A 17,246-nucleotide genomic window follows, 5' to 3' on the forward strand; every position below is an offset into this window, starting at 1 on the left:
TAAGAAAACCATCAACTGGGCTTAATTACACCAAAAATTGTATCTGGACTGCGTAGAGGAGTGGTCCCCACAATATAATAAGAAAACCGGCATCAACTGGTCTTAATTACACCAAAAATTGTATCTGGACTGCGTAGAGGAGTGGTCCCTACAATATAATAAGAAAACCATCAACTGGTCTTAATTACACCAAAAATTGTACCTGGACTGCGTAGAGGAGTGGTCACCACAATATAATTAAAAAACCCTCCACGGGTCTGAATTCCCAAAAAAAAAGTTTCTAGACTGCGTAGTGGGGTGGCCCCGGTACACAATTTTTTACCGGGGCCACAATATAATTAAAAAACCCTCCACGGGTCGGAATTCCACCCAAAAAGTTTATGGACTGCGTAGTGTAGTGTTCCCCACAATATTAGTTAAAAATTTTGCAGCAACAGTCAACGTTGTTTAATATCTGATACACCTCTATCTGGACTGCATAGTGGAGTGGCCCCGGTACTAAAGTTGGTACCGGGGCCACAATACCTCCTCCAACTTCCAAGTGTAGTGTTTATAACATATAAACACTACAGTAGTTCTAGCACGTCAATACCTCTTGTTTTAAATTATGACAGGGCATTTAACTTTTGGTTTAATTTTTTGAATTTGTTGACTATTTGTTTTACTTTTTGAACATGGCAAACGACTGTTGAATAGTCACATAATGGCAAAAAAAGAGTTGCAAGATGGAATTGTCCTTGGGCCCTCCCACCCACCCTTATGTTGTTGAAATAGGACATGCACACTTTAACAAACCTATTATTTCAGCGACAGGGCCTACCAAACAACTGTGGCTGAAATGATTGGGCCCCCACACCAAAAAAACAATTCATCTCTCCCTGTACAAACTAAACAGGCTCTACTGAGGAAAGATATCGTCCTCATCCTCAACCTCTGATTCCTCTCCCCCTACAGTGTGTACTTCCTCCTCCTCACACATTATCAATTCGTCCCCGCTGGACTCCACAACCACAGGTCCCTCTGTACTATCTTGAGTGCAGTGCTGTACTTCATTGAGGAATTGATTATTCATTTTTATAAACATCATTTTTTCAACGTTGTGAGGAAGCAACCTCCTTCGCCGCTCACTGACCAGGTTCCCCGCTGCACTAAAAACTCTTTCCGAGTACACACTGGAGGGGGGACAACTCAGGTAAAATAGAGCCAGTTTGTACAGGGGCTTCCAAACTGCCTTTTTTTCCTGCCAGTAACAATATGGACTGTCTGACATGTCTATTTGGATGGTGTCAGCAAAATAATCCTCCACCATTTTTTCAATTGTGACAGCATCCAATGCATGACAGTAGACATGTCTGCAATGGTTGGCAGGTCCTTCAGTCCGGACCAGATGTTATCAGCATCCCCACCAGCGGGTCTTTTAGGAAAACTGAGCTTTTTCCTCGCAGCCATAGATGTGAAAGAAAATGAGGGTGGAGCTGTTGTCATGTCACGGTCCTCTTCAGAGGACAATCTCCTGACCAGCAGGTCTTTGCACCGCTGTAGACTTGTGTCCGCCGGAAACAGAGACACAACATACGCTTTAAACAGAGGATCGAGCACGGTGGCCAGAATGTATTCCTCTGACTTTAAAAGAGTGACCAAACTCGGATCCTGGCAAAGCATACGAAGGGCTACATCCACAAGAGCTACATGCTTAGAGGAATCGCAATGGTTTACCAGCTCCTCCCTCACTTTCTCCAGCTGCTTCTGCAACAGCCTGATCAGGGGAATGACCTGACTCAAGCTGGCAGTGTCGGAACTAACTTCTCGTGTGGCAAGTTCAAACGGCTGGAGAACCTTGCACAACACGGAAATCAGTCTCCACTGCGCTTGACTCAGGCGCATCCCCACTCCTTTGCCTATGTCGTAGTTCCAGCGCATCACAACCTCTTGTTTGAGGTGATGGCATAGCAGGTTAATGGTTTTTTGATATGCCTCTAGTCTGCGGTAGGCACTGGCTGAATGCCGAAAGTGTCCAGCAATTTTGCGCGCCACCGCAAGCATCTCCTGCACACCCCTGTCACTCTTGAGGTAATGCTGCACCACCAAATTGACAGTGTGGGCAAAACATGGGACGTGCTGGAAATTGCCCATATTTAATGCCCGCACAATGTTACTGGCATTGTCTGACACCACAAATCCCCATGAGAGTCTAAGTGGGGTAAGCCACTGGGAGATAATTTCCCTCAGTTTCTCTAATATGTTGTCAGCGTTGTGCCTCTTATTAAAGCCTGTAATACACAATGTTGCCTGCCTTTGCACGAGCAGCCGTTTTGTAGATGCTGCTACTGATGCAGCTGTTGCTGTTGCTGTGGAAGGGGATGCATCTACCCAGTGGGCTGTCACAGTCATATAGTTCTTCGTTTGCCCAGAACCACTTGTCCACATGTCCGTGGTTAAGTGGACAGTGGGTAAAACCGCATTTTTTAGAGCACTGAGGACACTTGATCGTAACACGGGCCAGGGGCTAATCCGTTCCTTGCCACTGCGTGTCTTAAATGGCATATTGGCAACTTTACGTTTCTCCGCAGATGATTTTAAGTTTCTCTTTTTGCTACTTTTACTTAACTTGGGCTTTTTGGGTTTTACATGCCCTGTACTAGGAGATCAGGCACCGGGCTTGGAAGACGACGTTGATGGCATTTCATTGTCTATGTCATGACTAGTGGCAGCAGCTTCAGCATTAGGAGGAAGTGGGTCTTGATCTTTCCCTACTTTATCCTCCAAATTTTTGGTCTCCATTATATGTAGCACAAGATACTGCAGAATGTGTGAACTTGGTAATATTGCAGTACCAATGGACTTATACTGCTGGATTGGTTTTGCAAATTCTGTTATAATTACTTTTTTTTATAATTTTTTTTTTCATATTTTTTTTAAAAGTTTTTTTTTATTTTTTAAAAACTTGGGAATAATGGGGAAATAACTATGCCCTTAGAAGCACAGAGCACAGGACACAGCACCACTGGACTGAACAGGACACAGCACAGGACCCAGCAGCACCACTGAACTCAGAAGGACAGAGCACAGGACACAGCACCACTGGACTGATACTGCAGAATGTGTGAACTTTGTAATATTGCAGTACCACTGGACTTTTACTGCTGAATGTGTGAACTTGGTAATATTGCAGTACCAATGGACTTATACTGCAGGATTGGTTTTGCAAATTTTGTTGTAATTATTATTTTTTAAAATTATTTTTTTGTATTTTTTTTATAACTTTTTTTAATTTTTTTTGAAAATGGGGAATAATGGGGAAATAACTATGCCCTTAGAAGAACAGAGCACAGGACACAGCACCACTGGACTGAACAGGACACAGCACAGGACCCAGCAGCACCACTGAACTCAAAATTGACAGAGCACAGCACACAGCACCACTGGACTGATACTGCAGAACACAGCACAGCACAGCACAGCACAGCACAGCACAGAACTAAACAGCACAGCACGAGATCTACCAGGACAGAGGACCACCTAACACACCCTCCCTCTACCCAGGGGCAGATCTAGAATTTTTTTTTAGCCTGGGCGATTTAGGTGGGGGAAGGGGATTTAGGCCCCGCCCCCTTTCTGCCATCTAAGGCTGCCGGCGGCTGGCAACTATGTGCAGGGCCGTTCGGCAGTGACAATGTGCTGCCTGGCTGCTGCGATTGTGTTTAAAACACAATCAGAGCAGCCGGGCAGCACATTGTCACTGCCGAGCGGACCTGCACACAATGTGCAGTCGCCGGCAGCAAGCCCCTGCTAGGGGGGGCGACTGCCCCGATCGCCCCCCCCCTGGATCCGCCACTGCCTCTACCCTGATCAATGCCCGAGTGAAGATGACGGCGACTAGCGGGGAATTTATAGGATCCGAGTATCGCGAGATCCGACAGCGGGATTATGACTCCGAGCCTCGGTTTCAGGTTTTCATTTGGCGCCAATACCCGGATCTGTCTCGGATCCAGCTCGGATCGGAAACGTTTGGGTGGACTCGGATTCACGAAATCCGAGTGCGCTCATCTCTAGTTAAAGCTCGATGATTCCATAAAACGATCAACTGGTGATGCTGCAGATATTTTATATCATTAAAAAAAGAAAATAGGAAATTACAGACACTGTGAAATTTGTACTTAATTGTCCTAATGATTCTCTTCATCCAATTTCACTGTATTATGTGATTTCCCCTGGTTTGTTTAACTATAGATTGCCTCCCCTGTTCCCTAAACGTTCTATATTCCCTCCCCTCCCATTCCGCTACTACAAAACTAATTTTATTACATTATACAAGGAAGTATAACCTACCAATACACGAAAACAAATGGAAATAGGAGAGAGCATAGCGGTGTGAATAAAATGTATTCTACTATTTACAGTTAACAGGGCTATTTTTGCTTACTACATTGAGGACATGTTTTTTTTCTCACGAGTAACTGTAGTTAGCATATAGTATAGAAATGGAAAAACAGGGTATGATTAGGCAAGCTATGCCTTTACAACTGTTTTGGAACTACAAGTCTCAGCATGCCTTCATGTCAGTGTGGTGAAATTTGAGAAATATCCTTTAAACCACTGTCCCTGGAAAATAGTTACCAACTATGATTACATATAAGAGGGGTATGATTCTTAATTGTGACCAAATCCTTTAATTTGGGTACAGTGCAAATGTTTTGTACATATAACCCCTGCTAATTTTCTATGTAAGGGACATAAACAGCATAGCAATAGTGTACACATATTACATACAAACCTGTGACTGCAGTTGTTCCAAGACAGAAGAAAAGGGGGCTTTAAATGAATTAAAGGGCCAGGTATGTCGTCCTAAGGGGAGGTTTATAATCATAGAGTATAGTAAACTGCCTTCTGCCCCAAGCTTCATAATGAGTCAACCTGATATTACTAATGTAGATTAGTGTGCATTTATTATAGCATATGTTTAGCAAGCTAGTTATTTTGACTATTACAGTGTGACTGCATTGACTGGTGCGCTATGCACAGGATTACACACACTGCCTACCTGGCTATAATAGCTTCTTGTCTCTGTCTCAACATCTCCTCCTTCCCCTTCTCGTAGTAGTTGCCCCATTGTTTGCTGTGATGTGGCCTGCTGGAGGGGGTTCAGTCCCTGGAGCGACTGCAGCCATTGGTGACGGTCCGCTCTCGGTTTCCTATCCTGGGACCTGTCGCTGCTGTCATGGCGCCTCTTGCAGGGAGAGTTACGGCAGAGGTGCCACGATTTTTGGGCAATTCTTGTGCTGACTCATCTGCATCACCACTGGGTCTCTTGGGAAAGCTAAGATTTTCCTAGCAGCAGTTGCCTGAGAAACTGAAGGAGGAGACATTGTTGTGTCATGTACCACTGATCTGTAAACTTGCTGACAGGAGCTCATTGCAACTCTTGATATCTGGGTCAGTTTGAAAGAAAGAGAACACATAGCTCTTAATCCTAGTTTGAAGCACAGTCGCCAAAATGTAGTTATCCGATTTCAAGATGTTGCTAACTCTTGGATCCTTGCAAAGCGAATAAAGTACTTTATCTACAAGTCCGACATACTTAACGTAATTCCTGTTTTTCATCTCCTCCTTCAATTTCTCTTGCTGTTTTTCCAAAAGTCTAATTAGGGAAATCACTTGACTCAAGCTAGCAATGTCTGAACTCACTTCACACGTGACTGCTTCCAGTGTTTTCATCACCTTGCACAACACAGATAGTATTCTCCACTGTGCAGGACTAAAATTCTTTCGCCCTCAAATTCTATTCTTCTTGCAGCTGCTGCTATCTCCCATATGCTGTTGCAGAATGCCTAAAATGACCCAAAATTTTTTGGGACACAGACCTCATCTCCAGCATGTCACTGTCACTTTTTGAAAAGCTCTGTACCACCAAGTTGATTGTGTGAGCAAAACAGGGAATGTGATGGAATTCTCCCCGCTATAATGCTCTAACAATATTGGTGGCATTATCAGAAATGACATATCCTTAGGAGAGCTCAAGCGGGATAAGCCATGTTGCAATGACATCCCTTAGTTTTTCAAACAGGTTGTCAATGGTATGCCTCTTAGTTAAGCAGGTGATACACAGAGTAGCCTGACTCTGAAAGATCTGGGGGTAAATGTATTAACCTCCGGTTTCTTCAACTCCCGCGAGTTCGGCGTCTCCAACGCTTAAATTTAAAGCGGCGCTGCCTTGTAAAGGGAAGTTTGCCGCTTTAAATTTAAGCTGCGAAGACGACGAACTCGCGGGAGTTGACAAAACCGGGGATTAATACATTTACCCCCTGGTGTTGTTTGTTAGATGCTTCTGCTGTTCCTGCTGCTGGAGACGATTCACCAACCCAGTGGGTTATCACAGTCATATAATCTTTATTTTTCCCAGTTCAGCTTGTCTACATATCTGTGGTTAAGTGTACAGTTGGTAGAATGGCATTTTGTAGCCCAATACTTTTCTTTTTTGTAACCTCCTGGTACAGGTGAGGAATTGCTTGTCTAGTAAAATGGTGTAGAGATGGAATTTGGTAACAGGGACACAGGACCTCAATTAACTTGTCACCATTCAGACCCGCTGATCAGATGTGCGGTTACTTACCTTCTCTCCCCGACTGTTCCCCTCCGGACGAACGCCACGGTCTCTAATGCGGCCGCCATCTTCCCGGGTTCTGCGCATGCGTGGACCCGGCATTTTCATTCATTCAGGTTTTGGACATCAATCTACTGCAGATCCACTATAAAAGGCACCTCCTGCATTGGATGAGTGCCCGATCTTCAGGTCTCTTCTCCTGGTTAGACGTATCCAAGTCCTGGCTCCTGTTTCCCTTGTCATCCTGTTGTTCTGTCTCCGGTGCTTTATTGCTTGTCTAGCAGCTAGCTCCAACAGGACCTCTTCGGCACCAGCCGCTGCGGAACCACTTCTCCGATGTGTTCCTCTTTCATTGGTGCATCCCAGCTCCACAGGACCTCTTCGTCAGCCACCGCTGCAAAACCTCTTCTCCGCTGTGTTCCTGATTCATTGGCGCTTTCCAGCTCCACAGGACTTCTTCGCAGCTGCTGCTGCAGTACATCTCCTCCCACTGTCATCCGGGTCCCAAGAGTTTCCTATCTCCTGAAACCACTTGCTCCTCAGTTCCTCCATATACTATGCTCTCCTTAGGTTTCACCCGTTACTCTCTGAGAGGACCGCAACCTGCGGTTAGGAAGCCGCCAAATCCATGCTCCCTTGTGGGAGTCCTTGGTGAAAACCTACCTCTCCGTTAGACTCCGCACCTCAAGGAGGGTGGTGTTAAAACCGGGAAAGCACTGTGGGCACTCCTAGACCTCAGAATTGTGACATAACTGTCTAAAACCTGCGCATTAATGGTGGATATTGGATGCAGATCTAAATCTAGCATAATCGCCATGGCGCCTGTGATCCGCTGTGCGACTGGGTGACAGCTGTCATACTTGATTCCTCTTACAAAGCATTGTTTAACAGTCAATTATTGTAAAATACTAGTAGTCTTTTTTTTGGTCTGCTTCTGGGATGAAGATCCACCCAAAGCAGGAGGAGCAGCAACAGCAGGCCTAACGCTCAAAGATTCTTCTGAGGGATCCTGGGTAGGGGAGGAGTCATCTAGCCTTAGCAACTTGGATGCAGGACTAACTCAGATCACTGGGGATATTGATGATGAAGGTGATGGGGGTGTAGATTGCATGTGCTGGGATCTAGCTGAGAGAAGGGAACTAGCTCATGCTGGACTGCTTGTTGTTATTTTCCCAACAGCTTGTCATGAAGTCGTTTCAAATTGCGTAACATGGATGAGGTTCCTAGATGGTTAAGGCCCCTACCTCTACTGACTGTGGCTTTACAAATGTTACAAACAACTAGACAACTGTGATCAGGATTTGAGTAAATATAATTCCACACATAAGAGGTGGATTTTTTGGTCTTATGCGGAGGCATGACAATGGCCTTCTTCTTATCACTGGCAAGAACTACTTCAACTGGTGCAGGACTTGCCACTGTAGAGTTCATTAACAGCACTGTTAGCTTAGCTGCCTTAAGCCCATTGGTAGCTTGTTTTGTGGGGGCCCAAACAAACCAAGCACTTCAGACACAAAACTGGCACTCCTTGTCACTGAAGTGCTTGGTTTGTTAAAGTGTGCATGTCCTTTTCAAGATCCAACATAAGCGTGGGTGTGAGGGCCCAAGGACAATTCCAACTCTTTTCTGCCACTACAATGTTTCCTAGATGTGCTATAAACTGCCGTGTGTTTGAGTCATTGGTCTGTTGCTTAGCATCCAGCCAGCTTGCTGCACTCTGTGCCGAAAGTGCATGAAAATAATATTGTGACCTGTGAGGTGGTCAAAATTGACTGGAAATGACTGTTATTAAAGTTAATTATAATGTAGGAACAAAAAAAGAGCAAATGTATGTGATTTTAGCATATTTAACCAATTTTTCTAAAAAATACAGATCCAAAACCAAAACCAAAACACACGAGGGTGCTTTTGCCAAAACAAAAACCAAGACCAAAACAAGAACTTAATACAGATCCAAAACTAAAACTAAAACCAAAACACAGTGGTCAGGGAATATCTCTAATTATCATACACCTGTTGAATTTGGCTTGGGGTGAATAAGGGCATGAGAATCACCACTAAACCATGGACAGTAAGACAGAGCCAACTAGAATTAAAGAACAGACATAATTTATTAATAAGCTCCTGTGATGGAGAGACATGCATCTCTTGACTCATTGGTGAGACAGGCCTCTAAACTGGAGGAGTTCCCAGCAGTAGGGAGCAGTGTAACACAGCCTCCAATGCTTAAACATACAATTCCCAACAACCTGAAGCTGTAAGGAGAGAGGAAATGACATCAGTGTCTGAAAAAAAATCAGGAATTTGTTGCCAAAATAACAGTAAGAAAAGGAGTCAGAGAGGAGAGTGACAAAGGAGGGATGAGGTGCAGCCATAGTCTAGTCTGCTGCCATACCCAGAGATGCCACCTGGAACCAGAAATAAATATCTGCAAGTCTGTTGAGCCTGCAAGAAGAAGAGAAACACAGCAAGAGAACTTGCTGTCTGTTTAGAAGGAATGGAGCCAGCCATCGAAGCACAGAGACTGCACAGTACTTGGTCACTGAAGCTTCTGGTGAAGACAGAGGGCCCAATTTATCAAGCAACGCAAACGCATACGTATCTGCGTTGCATACTTGGATTAAGAGGGGAGGGGAGGGGGGGTTGTAGGGGACAGCCTCCTTGGAGTTAAATGCAACATTGCCTGCAAACTGACTTTCACCTGGATCCACGGCATACAGGTTAGGTGATGTGCTCTGCTTTATCCAAGCAGAACGCTCACCACACTCCAGTACCATGGAGCTTTGTAACGCTTGCACTTCTGCCTTACACCACTGACGCCACTTCTGGGTACAGTTTCCATGTTCTCCAATGAGTGATTGGCTTAGCTCTGATACTTGAACTTAACATTGGACTATCACTACAATGACACATGATTTGGGGAAATTGTAAAGTAGCTAGGGCATTTCACCTTTGGCAATTTATCTTGCACACAGCGCCTACAGATGCCATACTTCTTACAGGGGTGGCTTGTTGGTGGAGGGCACATGTTCCTTTTGGATGACATGCAAACAGCAAATCACAACCTCTTTTCTGCTAGAGAAATGATGATGGAGTTCTAAACAAACCATCTTATTTAAATGTTACTCTTTTTGTATTATTATATACAATCTCTTTTGTCCTTACACCCACATGTTGGATAATTAGATGAATAAAGACACACACACCAAGTTTGTTTTTTGTAAAACTTATATAAATTGAAAAATAATCCCAAATATAAACACATGTACATTATTCTGTCAAACTATTTACATGAAAAAAAACAAAAAACTAGGCATATAATGTAGACCAGTAGTCCATTTTGGCCTCCAGCTCTGCAAAACATTGTTCTTTCTCTTTTTGCAGGTCTTTTAGTTTTTTCCAATAAGCAGAAATTTCTGCCCTGATCTCAGACAATGTTGGTGGGGGGAAGTGGGCAACTGTCAGCTTCCTCCATGTGTGCTGAAAGAGTCCAGAAAAAAAACATTAAATACATCATACTTGCCAACTTTAAGAGGCAGCTATCCGAGAGGGGGTCCGTCGAGGGGGCGTGGCCTCGCGTGGTGCGTCGTTAGGCCCCGCCCCTGTCAATCTTATAAATTTAGCCAATCGAAGCAGGGGGCGGGGCCACAATGCCATGTTTAGCCCCGCCCCCCGCCATTTTCAACAGCGGCAACTTCGGGATCCGGGATTTTTGCCTGCTCTCTCGGGAGTCCGGGAGAACTCCCAAAAATTCGGGAGTCTCCCGGACATACCGGGAGAGTAGGCAACTATGAAATACATGTAAGCCTATTTTGCCAAACAAACAGGAATTAGAGATGTGTACTGTTAGATTCATTTAAATTGTTAGACCTCTAGCTACAAAACCATTTGCACGCACATTACACGTTGATAAGGCTTTGGTGTCACATTTTTAGAGATGTACTACATTCTGGTGTGCCCCGGGAGAGGGCCGTGGACAGGGTGGTCTTAACAGCATTATAGGCCCCAGGCAAAAACACTACACTGATGCCCTACCTACACAATAACTCACAGCAAACAGTTAAAAATGTGTCTGAAAATTTAGATCATACTTATTGCAAACTCCCACAAATTCAGTGTTTGCCAAATAAAACGTCTGCTGAAGAGCAGACATTAATGTATAAACGTTTTGAAAATCTAACATGTCCCTTTATTTTGCTAAGCAAATATGTTCAAATCTAATTGCAAAATCATTTGTTTAATCATACAGACAGGGGTGGTACAGTACTAAGTAATTTATAAAATTTAAGGAATAATCAAGTGTTCAACCCAAACGTTAACTCGCTTTATTGCAAGAGATTTGTTTGTTAATTTCATGGAAAATCTATAACACTATATACTGAGAAGTTGACAAGTCAATTGGGACCGTCTGTATGTGTTGCCCCTGCCCTGTGTGACCATGTGTTAAGATGGCTATGGCTGTTCTTTTCTTATTTACACAAACTCACATTTGGATGTCAATTATCATTGCAACCTGTGTCATACATGTCACTTTTTAATCAACATGTGTTCCAGCAGGGATTAGTCACAATTTTTGCAAATGTGCAGTGGTCTCATAATCCAAAAAGCTTGTCTTGAAAAGACTTACTAGCTCCTAATGCCTCATCCGCTTGAGGCACCAGCAGCTGCCATTCGGCCTCCTGGTCCTGGTGGACCTCTGGGTTTGGGTCTGGCTCCTTAGAAGACCACTCAGCCGCCCCAGAGGAGGAGGGGGAGGATTGGGCGGCAGGCTGGGAGTCCTCCTCCGCTTCATTCTGGCCTTTGTCCTGCTCCTCCCCCACTGTCTCTGGGGAGGCTTCGGCCTCGTCCTCCGCCTGGACTGCCACCTGCTGCAGCTGGTCCTCCTCCGCCTCCCTCACCGCCCGACGGCGTTGCCGCCGTTCCCAACGTGCCCGGACTGTTGGAAACAAGACAAAAATAAAAGGCAATTGTTAGCACAATCACCAGCTTAATAAACCAATAGTATTATGACAATCAGCTGATCATACATGTTTAATAAACTTAGCATTGGCAGCAGAAACTAATATTAGCTACTACCAAAGCAAGGAGCTAAACATGATGAACACAAAGCATTTCACATGACCTGTCACAAATTTTTGTTTTTGGTATAGGGATGTGGAATATCTCAGTGGCCTAGTGGTTAGCACTTTACTCTCATAGCACTGGGGTCAGGAGTTTGAGACTAACAAACTAGTTTTCTGTTTTGCTCATCAGTTAAATGCTGACTGTTTTTTCATGTAGCACACAAATATCAACTTTAAATTTCAGTGTACAAATAAGCTATCAAGTATTTGTGTGCTACGTGAAAAAACAGTCCGCATTTAACTTATGTGCAAAACAGAAAACTAGTTTGCACCCCTTCCATTGTAACATGGTTTTGTCCTGGAGAATGAAATAAGATACCTCTTCATTTAAGATCCTTAATGAGTCAGCCCCCTTATTCTAGCTTCATCTGTGTGGAGTTTGCATGTTTGCTCCATACTTGCATGTGTTCACTTCCACACTCCCCAAACATACTACTAGGTGGCTAATTTGGATTGTAAACAAATTACCAGTAGTCTGTGTTGAAATGTTAGGGAATTTAAGTCAGAAAACTGCCATGGGATTGGTAATGATGTGAATTAGTTCTCTCTGTACATGGCCACTGAATTAGTGGAGGGATATCAAATACTTTGGATGATGAGTATATTTTTGGCATCAGCCTTTGTTGGGACTACCTCTCATTGTAAATAGCCAGTTAATTAAGGATTGATTAGCTATATATAGTACATTAGGTAATCTGTTTCCACCTTATGGGACCTACAAATATTTCCTATAAACGCTAAGGAGTTTGGGTTTTAAAATATGCCATTCAAATGTTTGGAATTATTAACAAAACATCTGCCACTCCAATCTGTTCTGAAGGTTAGGTCAGCAAGTTACAGCACTGGGGTCAAGAGAATTGGAAAGGCTGATTCTAAAAACCTCCCTTAATGTTCAGGAGTTTATCCCCAAAACATTTAGGGAAGTTAATGGTCAGCAGACAAATGTAGGAGACAGGAGCCAAAGCAAGTTGGGTGCATTGGAAGGGGAATGACCTTTATAGTGTGCTGGCACATTGATATGTAGTGGTAGTGCATGTCAAGTGATTTAGGGTGAACATATTTTCAAATAAATAACAAAGATATATATGTACACGTGTTTTGGGCGATTAATAGAGAACTCACTTCTAATTATCTCCTGGTGTAGCTCCTGAAGCAGCTGTGGCTGACGCCGGCGGAGGTCGGTCCAGCGCCTTTGGAGTTGGACTATGCTCCTGTTTTTATTAAACCGCAGCCAGAGGTATCTGCGGACCCTCTGTTATGCCCGCAGCTTGATTTCATTGGAGACATATCTCCCCGAGGGCACGTTATCTATGCCCTCGGTGAGCACTCGCAGCTCGCGTCTAGAAAATATAGCTGCCCTCATTTTCTTTCTTGCAAGCTATCAAAATGGAAGTATACTGCGCTGTGATTGGTTCTCTCAGCACGTATGGGCGCGCTAACATCACACGCGGATCTTTCTGACACCTGTGTGTGTAATCGTTGCCTCTTCCACCAAAAACATGGGGCCCGTCGCGGATGAGACGAGTACTCTGTGCTCTGCACTTAGGAAGAGAGTGTACACCTGGTTTATTAATCAACTCATGCTTTTAAACCCACCTGGACTTGGCTTTCATTCCTGTTCATGTGACTCACATAATGGATGCAGCTTGAATAATAAAATATGTGTGCCTTTGCTACATAGACAAACTTTAAATCCAAACCCCTTCGCCTCAAAATGTACATGCAAACTATACAATTTAATGCTACACTCTGCTAATGACCTTCTCAATAACAAACACACTAATAAGGTGAATCTAGCATTGATGGTCACATGACTCCAAATGTATCTAGGCACCTGTTTAATTTTATGCAACAAATTATATATCTGTAGTCCACACTATTAATCCTGGTGGAGCCTGTATTTGGCAATCACCTTACATTACGAATCACATTTTTGGGTTTCCACTCTGAAATGTAGAATGTGATAGTAATGACTTTACTGGGTTGACAACGTGATAAACAATGTTTGACAATTTAAAGTGGAGAGTGGTAGTATTAGCATCATGTTTAAGTAGTTAATGTAGGCCAATGATGTAAAAAGACAGTGGCCTAAGTCACTGATGGTGATATATTGAACCAACAATAATTATTAGATTAAGGGGCATGTGCTTGATACATAGGTAGAAGTGTGCTAAATGCTACCTTAAAGGGGGTGGATGGGCTTACAATCTTTAATTGCACCTGACTGTTTGCATTGCCAATAAATACACTCCTTTTCTTTTCAATAGCAATATGTCTGATGCAGGCCCCAGTGGCGAACAGGCCCCAGGGCTTCCAAGTCGCCGCAAAAACAACTTCACCAAACAGGAGCTGGAAGTACTAGTGGGTCAAGTGCACCAGAAATTTCATTACGAAGAGCGCCAGATAACTGGTCATGAGCGCCAACGCCACTGGCACGAAATAACCGCCGCTATAAATGAAATATCGCCCTACGTGCGTCGAATGCGGGAAGTCCAGAAACGGTACTAAGCAAATGTTTGTCCTAAAGCCCTATTTAAGTTGTATGACTGTGTATAGTAGTTTTTTAATATATATATATATATATATATATATATATATATATATATATATAGATAGATAGATATAGATATGTATATGTATGTAGACTGTGACATAGTAGTAGTTAGTCAACTGTGAGCTTCGACCACCTTGTGTCTATAAAGCATTTATCTATCAGGCCCTTAGTTTGTTAAAAATGTCATCATGCCACTTTTTCACATTCACATGTACAGTTTTCAACATTATCCACGCTGGAAACGGACCACACATTTACAGTGTATTTGTTTTTAAATTTGGTGTGAATAGCAAAAGTACACAGTGATGTTTATTTTTAGGTTATTAAGCAGCTATTTGAGGCCATAATCTTTGTCTTTTACACAGATGGGCAGACTATGAAGGGCGTCTGAAAGGCAAGCTTGTGCAGGCGCACAAGCATGCCCAAGGGACTGGTGGGGGTCCTCCAATGGATATTGTGTTAACACCCCTTGAGGAGCATGCAAGGGCAGCAATTGCTATGGTGGACATCTTTGGGGTGGGTGACATAGACACTAGCTATAGCCCATCCCGAACAGGAGAGGATGCTCCACTAGGTACATGATGAGTTTCCTTATTTAATGTCTGTTAATGTTTGTGTCTGTATGTGCAAATGTGTCAACTCTCCGGATGTGTCTGATGTCAAACTTTAATTGCACAATGACTTTGCCTATCACATTGTAGGAAATGAAATGTACACACTGAAGACAAAATGTCTCTATATGTTGTTCGTTTACAAAAAACTTGCACCATAAGTGACAATGTCTGCTTTTGTGGACTGTCAAGGGCTGTTAGCACATTCAATGTAAGCTTACACTTTTCCAATGCTACATCACGCGTGGCTAAATATTAGTACAAATATAATATTTTACCTTACTGTTTGAATATAATATCTTATTGTTTCTTTTTCTCTGTCTACAGATTCTGAACAGCAGCCGGCTCCACAGGTGCAGGAGGAAGTTGCCCGTGGTGTGGAGGAGCCTCAGCTGGATCCGGCTGAACGTTTAAGGGTGCAGACACTCTCACTCGCATCCCAAAGATTTGAAGACACCCCTGTATCACAGAACATTCACCTGGCACAAATAGCGAGCACTGTACACCGCACGGACCAACAACTCTCTACTCTCAATACTACACTCTCCACTTTCATGAGCACACACAACAGCAAAATGGATACTCTAAACACCACAATGTCTACCATAGCAACACTCCTGGGTGAGCTCGTGCATGCCCACTCCCAACGCACCTCCGGCACATTCCCTTCACCCAGTTCAAATTATTCTTTCACCAGCCCACAACCCGAGTTGTTTGTTCCTTCCTCCCTGCCTGGTGTGTCTGTTGACTCCTCCCTCGCTGGTGTGTCTTTTGACTCCTCTCTCCCTGGTCTGTTTGTTGTCTCCTCCCTCCCTGGTCTGTCTGTTGTCTCCTCTCTCCCTGGACCGTCTGTTGACACCTCCCTCCCTGGTCCGTCTGTTGACTCCTCCCTCGCTGGTGTGTCTTTTGACTCCTCTCTCCCTGGTCTGTTTGTTGTCTCCTCCCTCCCTGGTCTGTCTGTTGTCTCCTCTCTCTCTGGACCGTCTGTTGACACCTCCCTCCCTGGTCCGTCTGTTGTCTCCTCCCTCCCTGGTCTGTCTGTTGTCTCCTCTCTCCCTGGACCGTCTGTTGACACCTCCCTCCCTGGTCCGTCTGTTGTCTCCTCCCTCCCTGGTCCGTCTGTTGTCACCTCCCTCCCTGGTCCGTCTGTTGTCTCCTCCCTCCCTGGTCCGTCTGTTGACTCCTCCCTCCCTGGTCCGTCTGTTGACTCCTCCCTCCCTGGTCCGTCTGTTGACTCCCCCCTCCTTAATCCGAGCCTAGCCCATCTTTATTGTGTTTCGTTTGCCCGTGCCTTTGGCACCCCCTTTGCCCTGCCACCCCCCTTGCCCTGCCACCCCCCTTGTCCTGCCCCCTCTCACCCCCCTTGTCCTGGACCCTCCAACCCCCCTAATGAACAGTGTCTGGCACACTGCCAGGGCTTCAGCAAAACACTTAGATCAATGTTCATTTGTGCCTTATTGCAAAAGGCACATTTTTTGGAGAACAAGCTAAGGCTGTCGTGTTGTGTGAGCTGTTTGCTGTGTGTCTGTATAATAATGTTTTGAATTATAAGACACAGGGTGGATTGGGAATTATTACATCAGCAAAAGAAACACACCCTGGTATCCGAGTAAGTAAACAACACATTATCTACATCGACTAGTGTTGGATGTCCAAGAGCTCTTTTGTCTCAACAACTGCACTATCCTACTATCCAGTAGTGCTTTTATCACTCACTATGATCTGAGCTGGCCAAACCAGGCCAAATATATACAATATGTCAGCCTGTATGGCTTTTTGACCGATTCTGAGCACTAATAAAATAATTACAGCCTAATAGCCAGCAGGCTATTAGGTCCTTCTGCGCACGCGCCCGGCTGTCCCCTGTTGCCGGGACGCGGCGCTACACTGCTGGGCATCCAGCCGTTGCCTCGGCAACGGTCGGGAGTTGGAGGGAAGTGACGTCCTGGTCGTCATGGTGATGGCTGGGACGCTGGGGCAGGCAGGAAGCAAGCCGCGGCGGCTGTGAGTACCGCCGCGGCCCGTGACACATCTATGCCCCTTTTTATGCATGCCAATACTTTGTTTGCCCTTTCAGCTGCTGCTTGACATTGAGCACTATTGCTAAGTCTACTGTCTACGAGCACTCCCGAATCCTTTTCCATTATAGATTCTCCTAAATTAATTCCATTTCATTTATGGATTGCGTTCTTGTTTTTGATCCCTAAATGCATAACCTTACATTTATCTATGTTAAACCTCATATTCCATTTGGCCGCCCAAGCCTCCAGTTTATTTAAGTCGCTCTGTAGAAAAGCTACATCTTGCTCTGATTTTATGATCTTACAGAGTTTAGTGTCATCTGCTAAAATAGAAAC

At 44.3% G+C, this 17,246-nt stretch overlaps 1 long non-coding RNA gene across 1 annotated transcript in view; it reads left to right on the forward strand.

Moving 5' to 3' along the window:
• Positions 1-17,246, forward strand: part of LOC142100812 (uncharacterized) — a 68,061-nt gene that overhangs the window by 33,961 nt on the left and 16,854 nt on the right. The window lies entirely within an intron of this gene.

The sequence above is a fragment of the Mixophyes fleayi genome, chromosome 9 (assembly GCF_038048845.1).
Source record: "Mixophyes fleayi isolate aMixFle1 chromosome 9, aMixFle1.hap1, whole genome shotgun sequence".
Taxonomy (NCBI): domain Eukaryota; kingdom Metazoa; phylum Chordata; class Amphibia; order Anura; family Limnodynastidae; genus Mixophyes; species Mixophyes fleayi.